The following is a 9,841-nucleotide window of genomic DNA, read 5'->3' as shown; positions in this document are numbered from 1 at the left end:
CACAGCCAGCCACGCTGGCTGGTTCACGTCTCAGCTTTGACTGCATCCTGCTCTACGGGCACTGGTCACGAGTCCTGCAAGGCTGGCTCTGGCCCACACAGCCTGGAGCGTGTGCTGCCTGGCCCTTCAGGACTGTGCTGTCCCTTGGAACATGGACGGCCACATGGAATCATGCAGGAGCTGGCGTGGGTTGCTCACTGAGTGGGTTGCTGTACCCCGCTGCGTGTGTGTGTGTGTGTGTGTGTGTGCGTGCACATGTGTTCATTTATAGCAACTGGCACTACCTTGGATTTTGTTCCTTCCCTCCTCTTTTCCTTCTTGCTTTAAAGATGTAAACATTCCCCAAGCCATTTCCTACTTAGAAAACCCCTTTAGGAATACTTGAGAGGGATTTGATACCAGACTATCGCTCAGACTATTTTCTGAGATAACAGTGGTATGACTCAACCTTTTTTTCCCCCCTAATATAAAAACTTTGGTAAGGAAAAGGATTAAACATGTCATAGATTTTGTCCTCACTCTAGATAATTTTCAATGTGTTAGTGTGCTTGCAGCATGGATTTAGTCAGAGAATATTGATTTTGGGTAAGGGGGTGGCGTTAGCTTCAGAAAGCTGGCCCCACCCCAGATTTGGCTTTTTTGACTAAAAGTCCTGGGGCTTGTACTCAGGAGCTGAACACTGTCCTTGAGCAAGGATATCACTCTACCACCACTTGAGCCACAGCACCCCTTCCGGCTTTTCTATGTATATGGTCTCCAGGAATCGAACCCTGGTCTTCGTGTGTGCTAGGCAAGCACTTTAACCACTAGGCCAAACTCTTGGCCCTCAGATCTGGCCAAGTGTCCTGGTTCTGACTGCCTTTGGTGGCAGTGGGTCAGAAATTATTCTCTGTCTGCATCTCTCTCTGCCTGCCTGGTAGAACCTATTAATTTGTGGTGTCTGAGTCTCTTTCTGTTCTCCCCATTCTGATGACGAGAACTTTCCTCCTAATTGTTTTAAACACTGTTGTCTTACAGCCTCCGGAGGCTGCTCAGTTACATAAGATGCTAGCACAGGAAAGCAGTATGTCCCAGGAAGGCGTTGTTCCATCAATTACCATGTCTTCTGGTCTGTCACTGTCCTGCGTTGTGTTGAACCCATTGCCAAGCTTGTCTTACTCTTCAATAACAAAGGAAGAGTCCTGTTGCATTCGGAATGGCTGTGTTGTGGTCTTATAGAAAAATGATACGTTTGTCTTCTCATTACACACAAGAAGCTGTTTACATTCTACCTTCTTATCTGTGTTGGCACTTTATTCACACCTTTATCCACCATTCATCACTAGACTGAATTCTGCGCGCGTGCGCACACACACACACACACACACACACACACACACACTCACTCACACACACACACACACTCACACAGTAGGGTTGCTCGCCACAGGGGCCTTTTCTTATTGACTGCTTCCCCTCTTCCTTGTCACAAATGCCTTATTACATGTCTACCTGCAAATTCCCTGTCCAGACTGCTGATCCAAGCAGTGAGTCAGTCCAGGAGCAGCTCGTTAGCCTGCTGGCCCGAGCCAGTTGGTCCTCATGCAGGTTTCCAGGATGCTAGAGGCATTTATGAGATTTTAAATGAATACCTTCCTGGATAATGTAGTCAGAAAGTGTCACATGGACCTTTAGCCTCCTTTCTCCAAATTACTTCAGATGGCAGTGTGGGGGCCCAGGCACCCGGACATGTTAACAGCAGGTCTAACACAAATCCTCCACCAGCGGAGGGGAGTGGGGTAGAGGCCCGTGCTGCCGCCAGCCAGCCAAGGCTCCTGCAGGAGAGGCTCTGTCTGGAGGCCAGGCCCTGGACTGTGGAAGAAAGGGGCATCCCAGGAGCCGGGCCAGGAGGGGTCTGGCAAGCCCTGTCTCCAGGGCGTGCTTGGGGCTGCCTTTTGTGGTTCTGGGTAGTAGCTGTGGGGAACGTCCCTTCTCAGCTCCATGTCTGGTGAGGTCAGGGGCGTGAAGCCAGACTGGGCTGGGGTGGGGAGGGGGATTCTGCCACCGTGGCCTACCTGCCTCCTCTGCTGCCCCAGGGCTGGATGTAGGCTGACAGCTCCGCGGGGGCCCACAGGGCAGACCCTGTGCCAGCCTCTGTAGGACAGCAGTTACAGCATATCTCACCTCTCAAGAAACCTGGTGTGTGGCTGAGCGTGGTGGCTCACACCTGTCATCCTGGCCACTCAGGAGGTACAGTTTGGTAGACTTTCTTTTTTTTTTTTTTTGCCAATCCTGGGCTTGAGCTCAGGGCCTGAGCACTGTCCTTGGGCTTTCTCAAGGCTAGACCTCTACCACTTGAGCCTCAGCACCACTTCTGGCTTTTTTCCGTGTATGTGGTACCAAGGAATCAAACCGGGGTCTTCATGCATGCTAGGCAAGCACTTTAACCACTAGGCCAAACTCCCGGCCCTTGTAGACTTTCTTGTCCTGCCAGATTCAGCTTCCTGTGTTGCTGGGGTTACAGGTGTGAACTACTGGCATTTGGCTTCTTTTTATTCTAGTTTATTGTCTCTACAGAGCTTTGATCACAGTGTGAAGTTGCATTTTGTCCAAGGCTTTTCTTCTATCGAGAGACTCCTGTGAGTTTTGTTCATGATTCTGTTTTTATGGGGTGGGCCGTTTATTGATCTGCATACATTGAACCACTCTTGTGTTGTAGAACGAAGCTAGCAGAGCCATGATGTTGCCTGTAGTGTTTGCTCTTTCAAATGAAATGTTAAATTTTGCTGGCAAGTTTTATATTCAAAATTTGTGGCTCTGTGTTTATTAAGGAGCTTGTTTTACAGTGTTTGCAGTTTTTTTTTATTGTGGCTCAGGTCGGGGGTCAGGGTAAGTAGTGGGGTTAGTCAGATTTCTTTGCTCTCTAGTCAGTGGGATAGCTCTTGAAGCATATGGTAGAATCTGGCTGCAGGTCCATCCAGTCCTAAACCCTTCTTTGTTGCGAAACATTTTATTACTGTTTCTACCTCAGTGTGGCTGAAGAGCTGTTTGTATAATTTTAGTACGTCTAATGCCTCTTGAAATTTATGTTCAGTTTTCTAGTCTATGGTAATATAGGTTTAGAAAGTATTCTTAAGGAATGTTGACTTTTGCTTTCTGCATGTCAAGCTTTTGCATTGCTGGGATAAACTCTCCTCGTTGTACGGCTGGTTCTTTAAATATCTCGTGAGATCTGTTGTTTGAAGTCTGTTTTGTTGAGCATTTTGATGTCAGTCTTTCTAGGGATAATGGTGTGTGGTTTCCTTTGATGGTTTTATTTGGCTTTGGTATCAGTAATTGCTCATATAGTAATAGCTCAGACTCTTCTTTTTGTTGGAAGAATTTGAGAAGGATTGGCAGTGAGGATTTGGTAGAATTTAGTTAGGAAGTTTGGCTTTTCTTAAAGTTTTTCATTTCTGAAAAAAACTTACCTATTTCTGTTTCTTCCTAGGGTAGTTTGTGTTTAACCAGAAATCTGTGTCTTTGTTTGTAAGTTGTTTTTTTTTTTTTTTTTTTGTCAGTCGTGGGACTTGAACTCGGGGTCTGGATGATGAGCTCTTTAGCTCAAGGCCAGTATTCTGCCACTTGAGCAACAGCACCACTTCTCTGTTTTCTGGTGGCTCATTGGAGTTAAGAGCCTCATAGCCTTTCCTGCCCAGGCTGGCCTTGCACCTCGATTCTGAGATCTCCACATCCTGAGTAGCTAGGATGACAGATGTGAGCCACCAGTGCCACAACATAGGGTTGTGACGGGAGTATCAGCCACGGGATCCTACCTCGATCCCCATTTTCATCCTTCAGGCCTCCCGTCTTTCTCCTGGCTAAACTGGTTAAATGTGGCGACGCGGTTACACTGTCGGGTTTTTTTCCTTATGCTTTCCCTGCTCTCCCCACCCCAGTTCACCTTCCCGTTCTTCGTGTCTGAGTTCCTGTGGTGTCTTCGAATGGCTGTGTAGTTACTGATTCCCCATGTCTCTTCTTCTGTGGTGTGTTCCTGGTTAGAGGACCTTCTGTGGTGGCTGCCTCTGCTGCATCCTTGACTTGTGCTCATGCCAGCCATGAGGTCCAGAGCTTGACCTTCCTGTGTGCGCGCGCGCGCGCGTGTGTGTGTGTGTGTGTGTGCGTGTATACACACCCTGATACTCAGGGTCTGAATGCAGGGTCTTCCACCTTCACTTGGCTTTTTTTGCTCAAGGTTGGTGCTCTACCACTTGCGGTATACCCTGACTTCTGTTTTGTACTAGGTAATTGGAGATAAGAGTCTCAGGACTGGGTTTGAACCCTGATCTTCAGATCTCAGCCTCCTTAATAGCTCTTTATCCTTTAAGGCTTCTTATTATGCAGATTTGTTCTAAAAGTTGGCCTAAAACAAATTTGTCCCCTCCCCACTCCCCCCTACCCCAGACCGGGAAAGTGTGTAGAAATGGAAGAGTCGCTCACACCCAGCTCCTCCGTGTGGAGCTGGAGGGCACATGCGGCCTGGAGAGGGGCACACAGCAGAAGCCAGGGCAGAGGGTCAGCGGGGAGGCCGTTAGCTGTCCAGGAGGAGGCGGGGCTAAGAGCACAGGTGCCATGTCACCCAGAATCAGCTGGGTCAAGTTGGAGAGAAGAGGAGAATGACTTTCACACCTTCGCCTGAGCACGGGGATGCATGGTGGTTCTTTTTACAAGAGCAGACAACTGTGATGAGAAACAGGAAATAGGATGGGGGATCTAATGAGAGTTTGTTGAGATTTTGGTCCCCATCTGGCATCCAGGGAAGAAATGGAGGATATCCCGGCTACACAGATCTGTGATGTTCAGGAAGAACAGGCTGGAGACCCGAGTTGGGAGCCAGTGGGACATTTGTCATGTAAAGTCCTGAGACTCGGTGTGGCCGTGCAGGCTGTATTGGAAGTCAGATATTGAACTCTGCTGTCTCGACAATTGGAGGGACAAAAGAGGATTCTGCATGTGGTAAGGAAACTGGGAGATGGCTTATTTAGAGCAGGATAAACAAGAACAGTTGTACCAGGGCTAGGGGTCAGTCTTGGTTTAGCTGAAGAAGATGATGATGGTATCTGTGAGATGAGTCCCTAAGGAAGTGGCGTTATTGGTCATCTGCCACCCACAGCAGGAGCTTGGAGGGCAAAGAGAATGGCACTGGGGTAGGGGACTGGGCAGCTCTGCCAGGAGGCTGAGCAGTGTGGTGAGGAAGTCGTCCACCCTGCGCTTCCCCCAGGCAGCCCGTGTGGCTCACAGAAGCTGTCCGTGTCGGGGTGTGTAGACGTTTGTGTGTGCTCGTGAGGAGGAAAGATGAGAGGAGTGAGATGCACTCTAGCAAGGAACAGGAAGCTGAGCCCGGAGTTGGAGAGTGGAGGGGATGGAGGTGGGAGGAACGTGGAGATGGTCTGGGCCTGGGGCTGCCTGGCAGAGGCCCTGTGCTGTGTGACTTGCAGGCTGACGCTGATGTCTTGGTCCTCAGCTCCCAGTCCCGGCCGCTGTTGACCGAGACCCTGTGCCGTCACCCTGGCTCTTTCCTTTTGAAACAGGGAAAGTGGGATTGATGTGTGCTTTCTGCTCCTGCTTAAACCCAGATTGGCGAATGTACTAAGGATGGGCTCGTCGTGAAGCAAGGAGGAGGTTAAGCACCCCAGCCCGACCTACGTTCAGACTTAGCTTTCCCACTTGGCATCCCTGGGACCTTCAAAAGCCTTCTAGCCTTTTGGTCTTGGTTTCCTACCCTTGACAATGTGGGTCAAAGTAGTGCCTTATCATGTAAGGCTGTTGGGGAAATTGAGATAGATCACACACAACTAAAGGGTTTAGAACACTGCTAAGAAGAGCAAACTCTCAGTGCTAGCTGCTATGGTTCTTCAAGGAGACTGAGATGTAACCAATAAATCTAAGCCAGAGTAAAAGGTTAGATTTTATAGAGGTGTGTGTCTTTTGTATAGAAAAAGAAGCTGGGGCTCAGAGAAAGACCACACAAATTTGGAGGATAGATAAAAAGAGATGGAGGTAAACCTGTCGTCTTTGAGCTGATTTCAGAAGCAGTGTGTCTGTCAGTTCTGCTTTGTCCTCATGGACCCGCCACTGCCACTCAATCCCCTCACCACAAGAAAAAATGGCTGAGTGGCTTACTGGGCTTTCCTTGCATTTGTTATGGAGATACTGTCTTGGTAAGAATCTAGATCGCCATGCCTGTGAGCCGCCTGGTGTACATTTCCACAAGAGCAGTTCCCACCCCAGAACACTCCGGAGGCAGCAGGGCTAGGTAGCAAAAGGCAAGACAAAGTTCTTGTTCCAGTATAATCCCAAGGCGATCAAAGGGGTGGATAGTGGTTTTCCAGAAGAGAATAATTTCCATTCTTGTATTGGAGGCAGAAAGCAACACCAGATTAGCAGCTCCTTGCAGAGTGAGGACAAAAGACACCCAGTTGGGCTGTGGTCCTTCTCTTGCGGTTAGTCATCCTTGGGTCCCAGACACTCACAAAATCCTTGAATCACCAGCAGACTTGAAAATAATAGCCCTTTTGGAGCAGTTATAGTATATCTTGTCAGAGGCCTTTGGGGACACTTTAATCCTTGCATTAATAAACACAAGGGCCTGGAAATGGCTCCTTGGAACCATTAGGCTTAGACAGCTACAAAGACCCTCATGGAGAAGTCCAGACTGCAGACAAAACCTGCTTTTCTGGTTTTGGTAAGAATGAGTTCAGGCCAAGACAATAGTGTCACATCTTGAACAGTTTCTTTGTTCCTTCGGGACTTGCAGAGAACCATATGTTCCTATTAGAGACCTGTCACCTCTAGGGTTGCACTGGAAAGATTATAGCTATTATAAACACTCTTTTTAGTAGCTAAAGCATCCCCATTCTTTTGGCCTTTCCAAAGCCTTGCAGAAAGGCTCCAACTGGTTTACATTAAATGTATATAAAAACAATTTTGCCTTGGACAGGTCCTTGGTTTTCTTTGTGATGTGTTTCTGTGATTGTTTTCCATTAACAGGTTCAGGCATGTAGGCAATTTCAGTGCTGAAGGGAGAATAATGAAAGTTTAATTCAATAAGCTGCCTTGGGTCAGGCTAGAGCATGGAGGGAGCTGGTGTGAACCCCGCTGGCTCGGGGCGCAGCTTTCCTTCTGCGCTCCACAGCCTACACTTGGCTCCACATTCACCAAATCTGCCTTGCAGATCTGCCATGCTGATTGTGCAGAATGCGAATCCAGGTCCCCCATCCTCCAGCATTCTGATGTGGCCCCAGGCCTTTCTGAAAAGAAACACCAATGTTCTTTCTACATAACCATAGGAAAAACCAGGAAAACATTCCCTATTCCTGCTGAAGGAATTTAACTACTGAAAGAAGAAATCTTAAAATAATGGATGGGATATTGGTGCAACTAAGTCGTGTGGGTGGGAGGCCCAGAGATGAGTGACAGGACTTTTCCGGGAAATGGAAGAATCCATTATGCAGTTAGTTCAGAGAACCCACCACACAGCAAATTAAAGTCAGCAAAGCAACAAAAAGGAATCTGCAACTGTGAATCTGAGAATGAATGGATCAGAAGAAAAAAATAGTTGAGTTAATGAACATATGCAGCATAAGAACTTGATATACAAATATTTCCAAATAAGTCACTTGCTCTTAAGAAAATAGCACTTGGAAGGTTTTAATGGAATATAAAAATGTATATATGCAAGTATGTGAAAAGGCCTCTCATATAGCTTTCTTTTCCAACAATATTTTTGTGCAAGGTGCATTATTTTCCTACGATCTAGCCAGAATTGCGTGTTGCCAGAGATGGAATGCTCAGGTCAGCACTGGAGTACAGGAAGAGGTCACATCTTACATTAAGGCAGACACTGAAAAAAATGGTGAAACAAAACAGAGGGATGCTCCTAGCTGCATGTTTACGTTTGGAAACATATAATTATTTTCCATGTAAATTTACTGGTCATAGTAGCTCTTTAGTTGCTGCTCCAGGCCAGGGAGACCCTTCTTGTATTGTATGAGCATCTCAAGTGACATCTTGGACTGTTGAAAATCCTAGGGCAAGAGACAGTGACTTCCTGAGTGCACACGCATGTGAAAACCTGCCAGGGCAACTCTGTTTATTAAATGTGGTAGCTCGTGCCTTTGATCCTAGCTACTCAGGGCTGAGATTTGGAGGATAGAGGTTCAAGGCCACCCTGGAAAGGAAAGATCACTAAACTCTATCTCCAAAATAACCAGCAAAAATCAGAGCTGGAGACAGGCTCAAGTCTTGCAAGCATGAGGCCTGGGCTCAAACCCCAGAACTGTCATTGGGGGGGGATGTGGTGTGCCTTAAGAGTTTGGGATCACTTTTGAAGTGCATTTGCCTTTGTGTCCAGTTGCAGAGACAGGAGGGAGAGATGGGGGCAGTGTGGAGATGGTGTGACAACTGACGGCTGGTCAAGCTGCCATGACCCGTGTGTCTCCCTGCTCCTCACTCTCCTGCAGTGTAGAGCGGAGGGTGAGGGTGTCGCACTGAGGAGCTGGGAGGAATTAGCTTGGACAGACCTCTCCTCAGGGTGAGTGAAAACATTCTTTCTAGGAATAAAGTCGTCTTAAAAGCCTGGAAAGAACATTGACCAAGAAGAAAGGCATCGCTAATTGCAAGAGGAAAAAATAATTCTCGGAGCTGCCATCTGAACCTTTCCATGGGCAAACGTTTCCTTTTATAATCTAGGCACCTTGCGGTATATTCCAGAATTACTTCATTTATGCTCTTGGAATTTCAACAGTCTTTGTCCCGTGGGCCCACAATGCTGTGAACTTCAAAGCCCACCCAGCCTGCAGCACTGGTTCCCCAAACCCTCCATTCCCCAGTGGCTCAGAGACTGCTGCCCACTCCTATAGTACAAGTGCACAACATGAGATGCTGCACACAGCACAGAGGCAGCCTTGCCTGTGCTGTGGTGTTTCCACAGACATTCACGCCATGTTCCTCTTCATGCAGTTTCTAAGTAGACGGAGAACATTGCATGTTTAGCGCCAACCTGTCAAATCTTCAGTCTTTGCTCTTCCGAAATCAGACCCATTAGTGCCTCAAGAACATTTTACTTAAAAAGAAATGAGGGTCTCTCCGCCCTCTTTTTGGTTGGTTGTGGGGCTTGAACTCTGGGCCTTGGCGCTGTCGCTGAGTTCCTCAGCTCAAGGCTACTGTCCTACCCCCTGAGCCTCAGCTCCACTTCCTATTTTCTGGTGATCCATTGGAGATAAGAGTCTGTCAGTCATTGGTGCCTGGTTCTGGCTTTGAACCACCATCCTCAGATCTCAGCCTCCTGAGTAGCCACCACACCTGGCTTCTCTATTTTTTCCCCCCAATTTTATTTTTTATTATTGAGGTAATGTATAGAGACGTTTACAGTTACATTTGCCAGAGAGTAGGTGCATTACTTCTCACACATTGATACCCCTTCTCATGCTTTTGTCCCCATTTCCCTCCCCCCACCACCTCTCCTCTTTTTTTTTTTTTTTTTTTTTTTGCTGGTCATGGGGACAGAACTCAGGGTCTGAGCACTGTCCTTGGCCTTTCTCAAGGCTAGAACTCTACCACTTGAGCCAAGCACCACTTCCGGCTTTTTGCCGTGTGTGTAGTACTGGGTCTTCATGCGTGCTAGGCAGGCACTCTTACCACTAGGCCAACCTCCCGGCCCCCTCTCCTCTGTTTTTTAAGAGGGAAAATGTAGAAGTCGAGACAGACCAGAATGCAAGTGTATGTGTGTTTGTATTTTGCCTCTCCATTCTATGATTATTTCAGAAACCTTAGGCACATTAGTGTATACTACAGTATGCAGCGGAAGCCCTCTTTTCAGTGG

The sequence above is a fragment of the Megascapheus bottae genome, chromosome 38, assembly GCF_031878675.1.
Source record: "Megascapheus bottae isolate mThoBot1 chromosome 38, mThoBot2.hap1, whole genome shotgun sequence".
NCBI lineage: Eukaryota > Metazoa > Chordata > Mammalia > Rodentia > Geomyidae > Megascapheus > Megascapheus bottae.
The sequence above is the reverse complement of the archived record's forward strand: the minus strand, read 5'-3'. Positions refer to the sequence as shown.